Source organism: Macrotis lagotis, chromosome 3, assembly GCF_037893015.1.
Source record: "Macrotis lagotis isolate mMagLag1 chromosome 3, bilby.v1.9.chrom.fasta, whole genome shotgun sequence".
NCBI classification, from domain to species: Eukaryota; Metazoa; Chordata; class Mammalia; order Peramelemorphia; family Peramelidae; genus Macrotis; species Macrotis lagotis.
The window spans coordinates 41,132,613-41,146,488 of NC_133660.1; positions in this window are offsets into that span (position 1 = coordinate 41,132,613).

Below are 13,876 nucleotides of genomic sequence, written 5' to 3' on the forward strand. Positions count from 1 at the left end.
TTAGTGTCTTCTGAAATTATTTCTAATCTCATATGTCTTGTTTATGTAATCTAAGTCTCAAAACACCCATGATATGGAATTCTCTTCATTGGTGGAGTTCAATGTTTCACAGATGCATGAGGGGCAGAGAAAAAGTGACAAGAGAGTAGAGAGAACCTGTTTCTCCAGGCTCTTCAAGTTCATCTGGCTTTCAGCCTTGAGAGAGAAGATGTGTTATGCCAACCTTTCTTCAGATCACTCAATGACCCGAAGAATGACCCTATGAAGAAGCCAAACAAAGAGAAGCTGTTCAATCTCTATTATGTCTCTAATCCCAGCTAACTACACCAAAGATTTCAAATAATTTCTTCTGGGCTAGATCTGAAACCCTTTGTTTCTCTTGGTGGATCTAAGTTACCTCCCTCCTAATGGGAGAGTTTCTTTAATTTATATTGTCTGGTATATTTTCTTATATATTTCTTATATGTATTTCTTTGATTTATTTTTTGATATGGATAAATGAATTTATCTGCTTATTCTTTAGTGGGAAAGGGAATTAAGCCTTGGATATAAAATTTGGGATCCTCTTTTTCCATTGTGATAAGATAATTAGCTAGCTGTGTGACCTTGGGCAAGTCATTTGACCCCACTGTCTTGCAAAAACCAAAAACCAAAACAAATAAAAAAATAAAAATAAAAAAGAAATAGTGATGGGGAGTCTAGCTTAATATGAAAAATTATATCACCTAAACTAATGATATTTAAGAGAATGGATAGATAGAATTCTATTATTTGTACCTCCTCTCTCTGAGGAGACCAGAGTGACCAACCTTTGGCTGCAGCTTTCTGCTTCACCTCCTGACAAAAATCAAAGCCTCCATTTGAGAAAGACAGACTTGAGATGTCTACGCTTGCCTTCCTGACCCAGATCAATATCTCTTGTTTTATTTACACATGAGTTTTGTATATTATCTACCTCTGTGAGTTCCTTGAGTACAGATGTTTTTGACCTTTGCATTTTCAGCATTTAGCACAATATTTGGTGATAATAGGCACCTAATAAACACTTTTTGACTTGATTTCAATTTATTTGAAGATTTTTACTCAAATCTTTCAGAATTTTATATTTGTAATTGGAATTGTTAAAATAAGCAATATTTATCTTTGAAATTTGGAGAATAAAGTGTTTAAGGTCTTAGAATATAAGGAACATACTTTTATTTGTGTTTCTATATCTTGTGTATATCTATATCTGATTCCATATTGACTGCATTCCCCTTCTCCATTTAAATTGACTTGGTGGGATAATTCCCAATGAGAACATTTGACTCCTACCTCTCTGCCTTTATCCCAGGTAGTCCCATATATCTAGAATGTACTCCCTCCTTGACTCTTAATTAATTCTTAGCTTCTTTCAAAGAATATCTTAAATGCTACCTCCTGCATAAGGCTTTCCCTGATTTGTTTCATTTGTCAGCATTCTCTTCCTTCTGTATTTACTTTGGACATCTTTGCAAATGTTTATTTATTTCCTTATCTATGGATGTTTTGGACACCTGTAGTATAATGTAATTTTCTAAGTCAGAAACCATTTCTTTTTTGTTGTAATAGTCTCAGAACCTGACAGAGTGCCTTGTCCATAGTAGACTTTTTTTTTTTTTAGATTTTTCAAGGCAATGGGGCTAAGTGGCTTGCCCAAGGCTACACGGCTAGGTAATTATTAAGTGTCTGAGGTCGGAGGTCGGATTTGACCCCAGGTACTCCTGACTCCAAGGCCGGTGCTCTATTCACTGCACCACCTTGCCACCCCTATAGTAGACTTTTAAAAAATGTTTGCTAAATTGAACCGAATATAACTCTTACCTTATTTTAACTTCATATCCCTATTTACATGTGTAGAAATATATATAACTATATATATACATATATATATACTATAGAAATGAAAAGCACTGTGATAAGCACTGTGCCTCACACACAGCATGCTCTTGATAAATATATGTTAAATATTCGATGCATGAGTAAATAAGTGAATTAATGTTGATTTTTGAGGCCCAGAAAGCTGAGAGACTTTCCCCAGGTCACACAAGTTAAAGTGTAAGTTGGTGATAAAATTCCGGCTTTCTGATTCCTAATCCAATCTTCCTTCTTCTATGTCATAAAAGTTCTTTCTCCATATTAATGTCACTTTCTTGGTTTTCTGCTGGCTAAAGAAGGCCCTTCATGGTGGACCTAAACTGATGGCCTAGCATAACACTGAACATACCACAAAAGAGTTTGCATTCATTGGCAGCTCTCCCAGGGCTCCCATAGCAATGCAGTGCCAACAGCTATTGTCCTTGACAAGTGACTCTATTGGCAACACAGGATTCCTGTAAACAAATTCTCTACATGGATAGCCAGTAAGGAGTTCCATTTCAAGCAGTGCCCAGTTCTCTCACATAAGTAACGTATTTATTTAATCTTGGAAAATGTACCAGAACAAGTCGGTTCTATGGACATTGTTGTTGTCTAACTTGAAAGGTCAAAGGTTTAAGGTTAGCAAATGCAACTTATTTTTAAGGAAACGTTTTGCTGAATGAGAGGATTTTTCTTTTGAGAAGGCTGAGAAATGGTCCCAGTCTTGAGAAACTAAAAGCAATCTGTTTAATCAAATGACTCAAAGGTGAGTTTCTTAAATGAATAAATTATTTGGGGAGGAGGCATCTATTGCAATAGGTGCTAACTGATTTGTCTCCCACAAATTTCTCCACACTCTAGTCCATTCTCCCCCAAATGTCAAAGTGATCTTCCTAAAGCATAAATCTGACCAGCCATGTCTCTCACCCACCCTCATCCCCATTCAATAAACCCCAGTGGCCTCCAGAATCACTTCTAGAATCAGATATATAATTCTCTGTGTAGTACAGCATGACCTCCAACCACTTTTCTAGTCTCCAGTCTCCAGATATTTTCACTATCTGTCCCTCATCCCTGTAATATTTTTCCTCTTCATCTCTGTCTCTTGGATTCCCTGGCTACCTTCCAGTCTCACCTTTCCTGACCCTCCTTATTGCTGATGCTTTCCCTCTGAGACTACCCCTGGTTTATCCTATCTATATCTTGTTTGTACATGGTTCTTTTCAGATTATCTCCCCACCCCCTCACCAATTAGGCTGTGAGCTCCTTGAGAGCAGGGACTATTTTTTGCTTTTTCTTGAATTCCCAGAACTCATACCAGTACTTGCAACATAGTAAATCCCTGTTCCAATAATTCACATCACTAAGAAAACACAATCCAGGTCCAGTGACAATTGGTTCTTTCCTCAGACTCCAATCCTCTGCTTCTGACTAAATCTTGGAATTTGTCACGAGGAAGTCCAACATAATCTTGGTCATTAATTACTAGGAATCAACATCTTTTTTATTTGTCAGAGCAGTTTTCTGGTGATATTTGTATGCCTTTTGTATGATAATATACAATGAGGTGACACAATTGATAGAGCACTCACTGGACCTGGAGTCAGAAAGACTTATATTCAAATCTGGCCTCAAACACTTACATGCTATATGTGACTTTAGGTAAGTCATTTGCCCTCTATTTGTCTTAGTTTCTTTAACTTTAAAATGAAGATAATAATAGCACTTACCTCCTAGTTTTGGAGAAGATCAAATGAGATAATATTCATAAACCACAGGGCTGGCATATAATAGAAGTTTGATAAATGATAGATCATCTGATAATAAATACTAGAAATATTTTACAAAGAATTTTTGATTGAACCAGTAACCCTACTCTCTCTCTAACTAGAGTAAAACAAAATCTTGGTTCACCATTCAGTTAATGGAAGGAGACTTGTTTTCAACTTACTTTCTTTCCTCCCTTCTCTGTCTTGCTTTACAGACTGTGAAGGAATATTCAGTGAATGAACATATATAATCTCTATCAAATTATTCACAATTTTAAGGAGAGGGTAGGTGAGAGAGGAAGGGGAGAAGATTTTTAAAAATATGACTGTTAAAAGTTGGAAATTTTTTTTGGAAAATTAGAAAATAACTGGAAAAAATAAACTACTATTTAAAAAGAATACTCAACAAATTCTAGAGACAAATTTTCTTATCTTTTACTGAAGACCACCCTCTGATTTTCCTTGTATAGTATTCTCTGACATAGGCACTTGTTCATCTGGAACTTTAACAATACATCTTTTCCTTCAAGTCTGAGTATTATTTCCCCCTTGATCTGCACTACAAAAAATGGTCTCCCCTTTCTTAAATGATCCTTTGTCCAGATTTCACCTGCTGCTCCTTTTCATGTATTTTATTTATCTGTGTGCACTGGACAATGAGGGCCCTGTCTTGAGAGAATACTCATGATTATATTTGGTCAGATTACTTCTGGATGTTGGTGCTGACGTGTAATGAAAGGACTCAGCTCTCCATTTGAGAGCATTTTTGGAGTATACATGGGGATGTTTTGTGATTGTCTTCCAGGATTGGGCTATCTTTGACCCAACTACAGCCCATTTCCCCTCATCACTACCATTTAAATTTGTTTACTTTACTCATCAAACTTGAGAATTTTCCAGAAGGCAGAGGGTGGAGTAATAATTTATATATCAAAATATAGATCAGTTCTACCTAAGGTCCCTGAGAGGCATGAACATTGTGCTTTTATTTGCTTCTTCAATACAATGCAGGAAAGTCACAAAACGGTTAAGATGACATAGACATCATATACCTTATGGTAAAAAAAGCCACTATTATCCTCAATCATAGAGTTATGCATATTGTATTAAGAGGAATTTCCTTTTTCTGATCTATACCTCTGATCTGCCTTCTGGAAAATTCCACCCATCCTTCCTACCAATGTGATTCAAAACCTTATATATGTTACTTAAAATGACTGCTCAGGGCTCAATTGCATACATGTAGGTATCTCTATATCTGGGGATATGTAGGCTTATATGTGTGTATGAAAATATAATAGATATGTGTGGGATAGAGAAAGAGAGATGAGTTTATTCTCTGAGCATAATCAATCAGTTTCTCCATATCTCTATGTCACTGATTATTATGATTGCCCATAGTACCTATCAATGAATCCCTGAATGTAACAACATTCAACAAAAAGAATATTTTATAAAAAATGTAAGTACCTACTGCTTACTTACAAAAGCCTTTCAGTATTAGAAATGGCCATCTCCAACCCAAAGGCAATAACAAAAAAGAAAAAGGCAAAGAAACTCTAGTTTCCTATCTCAGGAAGAAAACTTCCTAGACACATGGAGCTCTTTCCAAAGAGAGGTAGAAAATGGGGATCTCATCTATAGATAAATATGAGAAACCAAATCTATTTGACTGAGTGTTTTCAAACTGACACTGGCTCCTAAATTGCTGGGGCTGAAGCATTATTAAGCTTTTCCCTCTTTGTCCAAGTCCCCCTCCCACCTCTACTCTGAACCTGCACTCACAGATTGAGTGTAATACTGTAAGTCTCCTTTGCAGAATTTGTAGGGATTCTGTGACCATTTCTTATTGCTATGACAATGAAAAGTCTTTTGCCTGACTGCCTAGCCAGAATTGAGGGTGCCTACAAAAGGTTCCAGCAATGAATCTTTTTTTTTCCCCCACTAGGCTTCAAAATGTAAAGATGACCTTTGGAAAGCCTCTCTTCATGGTCCAGCCCATGAGCTCATGGGCAGTCTTGTGTCTGAGATGTGACTATTTGTTTCCTATTTAGATCTTCTTTCCTTTTCTATAGGGCAATACGATATTATTAAAGGCAGAGAGATTTCCCAACTAGAAAATAGGTGTCCTACTCATATTCCTGGGAGCAAGTCCTATTGGCCAGGCTCTTATTACATAAACTTCTCGAAGATGAGGAAAATTTTATTTTTGTCTTTGTAATCCTAGAGCCTAGCATAGCATCTTGTAGGTGGTAGGTGATAATGAATATTTGTTAAATTGAATTTAGACTTAACAAATGAATTCTGCTTTGAAGGGAGTTCAAGACTCTGAGGTAGAGGTAGGAAGGAAGGACATTCTAGTCCCAGAGGATCATCCACAAGCACATTAAACACCTCAAAGACACAAATGTGAATTGGAACATAGAATATATGAAAAGGAGTCACATAAAATCAACCTGGAGAGATAGGTTGGAGTCAAGTCATGAAAACCTTTAAAGGTCAAGTAATGGCTTTTATCCTGAGACAGTGGGGAGCTATAGATCTTTTTTTTGAGAGAAGTGGAAAGATCAGAGATATACTGTAGACATATCAATTTAGCAGCGGGGTGGACAATGAGATGGAGGTAAATGGAAAAATTGGAGGAGAGAGAAATCAATTAGAAGGCTATGGTGGGGTGTCTAGGTGGCACAGTGGATAGAGTACTGGCCCTGGAGTTAGGAGTACTTGAGTTCAAATCTGACCTCAGACACTTAATAATTGCCTAGCTGTGTGGTCTTGGGCAAGCCACTTAACCCCATTGCCTTGCAAAAAAAAATCCTAAAAAAATTATAGGACTACTCAAAAGTCATGACCAAAAAAATCAGACTAGATGTCATATTTCAAGAAATTCTCCAGGAAAACTAAAAGCAGAAGGAAAAATAGAAATTGGAAGTATCCACGCATCACCTCCTGAAAGAGATCCCTAAATGAAAACTGCCAGGAATATTATAATCAAATTTCAGAAATCCCAAGTTAAGGAGGAAATTTTACAAGCATCCAGAAAGATAAAATTCAAATATTTTGGAGTTACAGTCAGGATAAAACAATATTTAGCAGCTTCTATATTAAGGGCTCTTGATATTCCAGAAGCAAAAGAGCTTGGATTACAACTGGAGAATCAACTACCCAGAAAAATTGAACATACTTTTTCAGGGGAAAAGATGGATATTCAATGAAAATAGGGGACTTTCAAACTTTTCTGATGAAATGACCAGGGCAGAACAGAAAGTTTGATCTTCAAATACAGGTGAAGCATAGAGAGGGTAGAAAGGAAGAGCAGATTATGAGAGAACTTAATGATGTTAAACTCTGTGTTCCTGAATGGGAAGGAGATACTGATAACTCATATAAACCTTCTAATTTATTAGAACAGTTAGAAGGAGCATATATAGGCAAATCACAGGATGGTGTTGAATTTGAAGGTAAAATATATTAAAATATATATATATATATATAACATATATATTAAATATATTATATTAAAATATAAAATATATTAAAAAGATTGAATTAATGGGGGAGAAAGGAATGTACTGGGAGAAAAGGAAAGGAGAGCTATAATGGGATGTTAGGTTACATAAAAGAGGCAAGAAATTGCAGTAGGGTGGAAGAGGGGGAAGGTGATGGGGAGTGAGTGAATCTTAATCTCATCAGAAGTGACTCAGAGAGGAAATAATATACACAAACAATTGGGTATAGAAATCTATCTTACCTAAGAGGAAAATAGGAGAGGAAAGGGATGGGAGAAAGAAGACATGGGGAGAATAGGAGGATGTAGGTGATAGATGAGAGGGTAGTTAGATACAACACACTTTTGAGGAGGGACAGGGTGAAAGGATAGAGAAAGAGACTAGAATAAATGGAAGTGGGGCGGGGAATAGGATAGAGAGCAGTTCAGCTACTATTTGATATTTAGAATGCTATTCATTCCAAAGACAGATCTGATGGTGAATACAGACTGAAGTATACTTTTTCCTCCCACACTTTGTTTTTCTTGAGGTTTCTCTTTCTTTGTGTGTGTGTGTGGGGGGGGTATTTTTACTTATAATTTTTTTTAATTTAAAGCAATGGAGTTAGGTGACTTGCCCAAGGTTACACAGCTAGGCAATTATTGTCTAAGGCTGGATTTGAACTCAGGTACTACTGATTCCAGTGCTCTATCCACTGTACACTTAGCAGCCCGTTATGTTTACTTTTACAGCATGATTATGTTTTTTCATGGCTACACATTTTTAACCTACACCAAGTTACTTGCATTCTCAATGGGGCAAGTGAGGTAAGAGGAAGGGAGAGAATTTGGAACTCAAGGTTTTGGAAGTAAATATTGAAACTTGCTTTTGCATGTAGCTGGGAGAAAAATTAAAAATAAAAAAGTCATGAGAATAGTTCTAGGAAGCACCTTTATGATCCTTTAGCATATGAGCAATCTTCATAATCCCATAACCTACTCATGCAAAATGCTAGTCTGTTCATAACTTAAAAAAAAAAGAAACTCTGCTTGTGTTTAAGGATTCCTTGGATAGGTACTAGCCCCATTTCCTTGTTTCCTGATCTTTTGTCTTATGGGCTTTAAGAGTAACCAAGAATACTTTAAACCTAGATCTGAAATTAGAAGGGTTATACAAGTAAGCCTCTGGATTAGAGAGGTTCCAATATGTCAAATTCATTCTTGAGGGACAAGCCAAAAGACCAGTTCCATTCTGTAAACAAACTGGGCATATGGATTGAGTCATGAGTGATCTAAGGATCCAATTTCATTCAACTTAGGAGCATTTCTAATATATTGTTGTTAACAGGCTTTCTTTGAATTGCTCTCTATCTTTTATTCTATGATGATGCTTTCCTTTGCTGTTGTATGACTATTCACCTTAAACAACTCCTTTTGTGATAACTTCCTTGGTATTAACATAACTCAATCTTTTAACACTTACAGGACTCACAGTGGTTTTCAGGAACTCAGCTGACAGTATAAATTAGTTTTTAAAAAATCATGAGCTTCAGTTCCCTGTCTCACTGATTTGAGAAAGCAAGATTGAGAAGTTTGATTCTACCCAACTCCTTAGGAACCTTGCTATTTTTTTGATTTCCCCTCAAAATAGCTGCCTCTCTCCTCTTGCTCCTTTCCTTTAGTGTATAATCATACTTATTTCCTTTAACTTAAAAAATTTCAAAATAAATGTAAATCTGACTTGATTTGGTATGTCTAGGACACCTAACACAGAGGTGCCCTTAAAGGGCCTTTGGAGCATGTCCTGATGTCCAAGTAGGAAGACCTCTTCCTTCATTTCCATATGTCGTTAGTCACTTTTCATTGACTGTCTGCATCTTTGAAATGGGAAAGTCTGAGCCTGTCACTACTCTCTATTTGGCCATTCTTATCTACTGTAATTCAGGGGTAAAGATCCCAGTCCACTCACATCATGGACACCATAAACCGAACTTCTTTCCCCTTAGCTTTGAGAAATGGAACCAGGAATGTTTGTTTTGTTCTGTGTTATTTATCTTTCTCAAGTTCAGATATCAGAAGTGATGCTCATGGGATCTAGGAGTTCAAGGCATGATGACCTTGGAGCCAGGATTGTAGGTGGGATGAGGTAGTCAGGTAACCTGGCAAAGTTTGCAGTTCCTGGTGCCTGAAGCTAGAGTTCAAGATGTGATTATATCTTCTTCATGATGGAGGAGTGAGTTTGTATATTTGTGATATACTTTTTGAAGAAGCATTGCTGTATAAAAGTGAATCAAATTGTCAATTGCTAAATGGAAGTAGGATATAGGTAAACATTCTCTACAATTGAGAAAATAGCATCAATAGGGGCTAGAGTCATTTTCAGAGAGCCTACATACTCCCAAACCCCTTTAAGGGTACCAGATAATAGGGCAAGGAGGAAATCAGGTTTGTCTTTTAAGGAACCAGTCACTGTTATCCTCACTGTTAGATTATAAGTTTCCTGAGCACAGACATCATGGATTTTTTTTTTTTAGTTTTTGTATTCTCAGTCCCCAGTGTGTTAGGAAGGGATTACCAAATATTTAATTGAGTGAGGGAATTCTTTCTTGAGAATAAATAAAAACCTGGATAAGAGACTTAGGAGGAAAGTATTAATTAAGAAGAGGTAAATATGTCTATTTCTAAAGGTACAATTTGACTCAGACTCAGAGGTAAATCTAGTACTTCATTTACTCAATACTTTCCCTCTTTATACATAGATCCTCTCTCCTTCCATAGGAGAAAAATGCAGTACTTTTTGGCATATTTTTTGTCTTGGGAAATTTCCATATGCACTGATGTAGTTGAAGAGAAATAAATTATTTCCTCTGATGAGCTTGACTTCTCTGGTGAGACCTGGGAGAGTTCTTTCAGGAATGGCAAGACTCAGTCAAGTGGAGAAGCCAGAGAAACAAGGTGAATGACAATGTGGAAGCAGGAATTTTCATAGCTTGTTTTGGAAAGGGTATAGCTGAATGCTTTTCTGAGTAAGAAACTGGTTCAGTCAGTTCATGGGTGGCCTAGGAGGTAGGTATACTTAGGTACTGAGCTACTCTAAGGGCAGAAATGACCCATTTTATTATTCAGTCATTTCTCAGTTATATCTGACTATTTGTGACCCTATTTGAGGTTTTCTTGGCAAAGACATTGGAGTGATTTGCCTTTTTCTTCTCCTGCTCATTTTACAGATGAGGAACTGAGGCAAACAGGGTCAAGCCACTTATACAAGGTCACATAGTTAAGTAAGTATCTGAGGCCAAATTTAAATTCACTTAGATGACTCTTCCTGACCTCTGGTAGGTATGACCTTCTTTCCATTGTACTACTTAGGTATCTGAAATAACCAATAGCCATCTCAACTTATATATGTTGGGGAGAGTAGACAAGAAGGGAACTGGAAATGGGACAAGCAAAATTTCCCTTTCAACAAAGAAGAGAAAGTAGGCAGTGGGAGACAGTGGGGGTGGGAGAGATCTAGTCATTATACAAGAGAAAATGAAAATTAAGAAGCAATCAAGAATGAAAACCACAATGGGGGAGAGACAAATCAAGATGAAATGGAAATTAAATTCATTAGAGGAAAGAAACATAGCATTTTGTTGATTAGTCAGAGAAGACAGTTCATATTTGTTTTCAGAGAAAATGATAGTTTGGTGACCTGTTTACTTTAAAAAGGAAGAGGCTTATCCTTTACTCAGCATTAGATGCCATTGCCAATGTACATCTTTCATAATCAAACCAGAAAATATTTGATGGGTTCCTATGAAGTTTCTAGTCCAAGGAAGGGCTATAAAGGATGTGTAAGGTATATGAAACTTGCTCTCTTGTTGGAAAGGCAAAATAATGTGAATAAAGATGACATTAAAGCTCAGAAAAGCTTTCAGCCATAGCCTTTCCAAAACAACCTAAAAGAAATATTATGTACCATAAGAATGCAGAGGAAGGAGCAATCCACTTAGCATATATCTTTTTTGGTTTGTTTATTTGTTTTGGATTTTTGCAAGATAAGAGAGTTAAGTGACTTGCCCAAGGTCACACAGCTAAGTGAGTATTAAGAGTGTGAGACTGGATTTGAACTCAGGTCCTCCTGACTCTAGTGCTGGTGCTCTCTCCACTGTACCACCCAGCTTCCCCCATTCAGCATATGTCAATGAAGGATTTCTAGAGACTATTTAGATATCTTTCTAAATTAGAGAAGTCGACTTCCACTGACATTTTTTTGTCTAAATCTTAGGAGCCAGGATCTGCCAGAAAGTCCCTCTGGAAACAGTATTTACTATTCTTGGAGTAGATACTAATCTAGGTCACTGCAATTGCCAAAGAAAATAATTTGACAGGATTCACAAAGTTCTTTTTCTTGATTGAAGTCTTAGTCATATTCTACCAAGAGTGAGTATGATCTAAGGTTTTTCTGTGTAATGAGAGGGTCCAATCCTTGGATCATGCTAGGAGGTATCTCTCTTGGGGATTATTCAAAGCACGTTCAATATTCCCTTCCTGGTTGACCCAACCTCTGGCAACTTGGTGAGTTAACTTTCAGTCATGAGTTAACTGGTACAATGAATATACAAGAGTTTTCCGGTTGGGTAAGTTCACGATTAAAAGGATCCATAAGTCAATAGCTTGGTTCTTTTTGTGGCCTCTTCCCTATTGACTTTTGATTGAAATAGAATTTCTGTGAGTCAGTGAGTGGGGATGAAGGGCATCTGACTAGTTTTTGCTCCATGGAGATGGTCTGTGTTTCTGATGGCATGATGCCTGCTTCTATTAACCTTTCCTAATCTTAGATGAATGAGAATTAGGAGATGGAGCTGACTAGGTGAAAAACTTGTGAGTATTGAGAGGTCAGAAGAACCATTAAATGTCCCCTCAGCTATCACTAAAACTGGTGGCACCAAAAACTGGGGTTGTTGAGGGACTACCAAGGCAGCTAAGTAACCTACTTTAACCTAGCCCAACTGTGAACTGACCCATGAATTAAGACAGGGCTGTCCAAATTGTGGTCACCTGTGATTTTACTAAATGCTTTAGTAAATGAAGCTGAGCTACCACAGAGCTCTCACTAAAATGGCAAATCAAAATATATTGTATATTGTTTCAATAAAATACTTTTAAAAATAAGGTTGGGCAGTGCAGAATTAAGACACAAACTGGAAGATACTAGCCCAAGTAAGCAAGTTGGTCATCAATAATTACTCAACCCAAAAAGAACTTGGTGGGGACTCAAAGAAAATAGGAATACTCTCAAGGATCATACTAAACCTAAATCCTGAGTAGTAATGGACTGGAAATTTAGTAACTAGGCACTTAAAAGTATTTTTCAAGCATCAGAAGAAACTAGAAGAGTAGGAATATTTGATAAATATTTTCAAGTTATTTTATTAAAGACAACATAAACTAAAAGAAAAAATAAAACAATTATAGGAGTCTTTGGATATTACATTGCCCTTGGTGGGAAAGGATGACTACAGGAGAATTTGGGGGGGGCAGTAAGATATTTGACAAGAAGTGAGAAGTTGAGCATTATACTACAAATATTTTCACTGGCAAGTCTGCCAGAGGAGATCATGTGGGAAGTGAAGCTGACATCACTATGAAACAAGTCTGTGTTCTATCCTCTGGTTTCCATACATAAAAATGGTAGAGAATCCCTCCACTTTTTTTGGCCCATCTGACAACTCTCCAAGGAATCTAGGCAAGTTATTGTTTTTGTTCAAGTTGTACTTCATTGATATTCCTTCTAGAGGGTCTCTTTTGATTACAAGGTCTCCATCTTGTCTGGAAGCCAAGGGCATAATTCAGTTCAGGTCCTGCCCTTTTTTATTTTTTTTTATTTCATGGTTTTGGCACCTCCACTTGGGCTATCACACTCCTAAACCTGCCCTTTTCACAATCAGCTTTGTGCCTTGGCATTAGCATGCAAGACCTTCAATTAGGAGACCATGAGAATAAGTTATGCCCTTAGTTCTCTCCCCCCCCCACACACACCTTGACTCCCTCTTATTCCTTTTCTGGGATACCTAAGGGTTTTATTTAACTTCTGTGCTATTAAATTCTAAGAAGGGCACCAAGGTCACCAATTTCAATAATTTTGTTATGAGATTTAGCTTCCTTCACTATATACTTCTTTTTAGCATCTTAAGGTAGAGACTAAAAATAGAAAGAAACATCCTTTTGAAGGCAATAGTCTGAATCTGACAGTCTGTAACTGTGGCTCTTCACCCGTCCTAGATGCAAATACCATAGCATCTAAAATAGAGGGTTGTTGTTTCTTATTCAACAGTTTCTGTTCAGGTTTTAGTCCCACTGAAGCTTCTTTTTCCCCTTTCCTCTTTTCTACAGAGCCATCCATCAGAGCTGATGAATATGGACTCAAAGACCAAGATTTATTTGAGTTAAAATTATAGCATTCCACTTTTTCAAGGGGCTTCTATATTCATATTTTCATTTCATTTTCACAACACCCATGTAAGGTAACTAGGCAACTCTATTTTGTAAATGAAGAAAATGAAACTTGGGAAAAAATGGTTTATCTAAATTCATAGAACATATGTTAGTGGCTGAGCCAGGACTGAATCCATGTGCCAGATCACTAAGGCCAACCCAGACATATGTTCTCAGGACAATCACAAGACAGTCTCAGAATATGGTGGACCCAGAAAGCAATGGTCAAAGGTTTAATATTCAGGAAAATGACAACTGC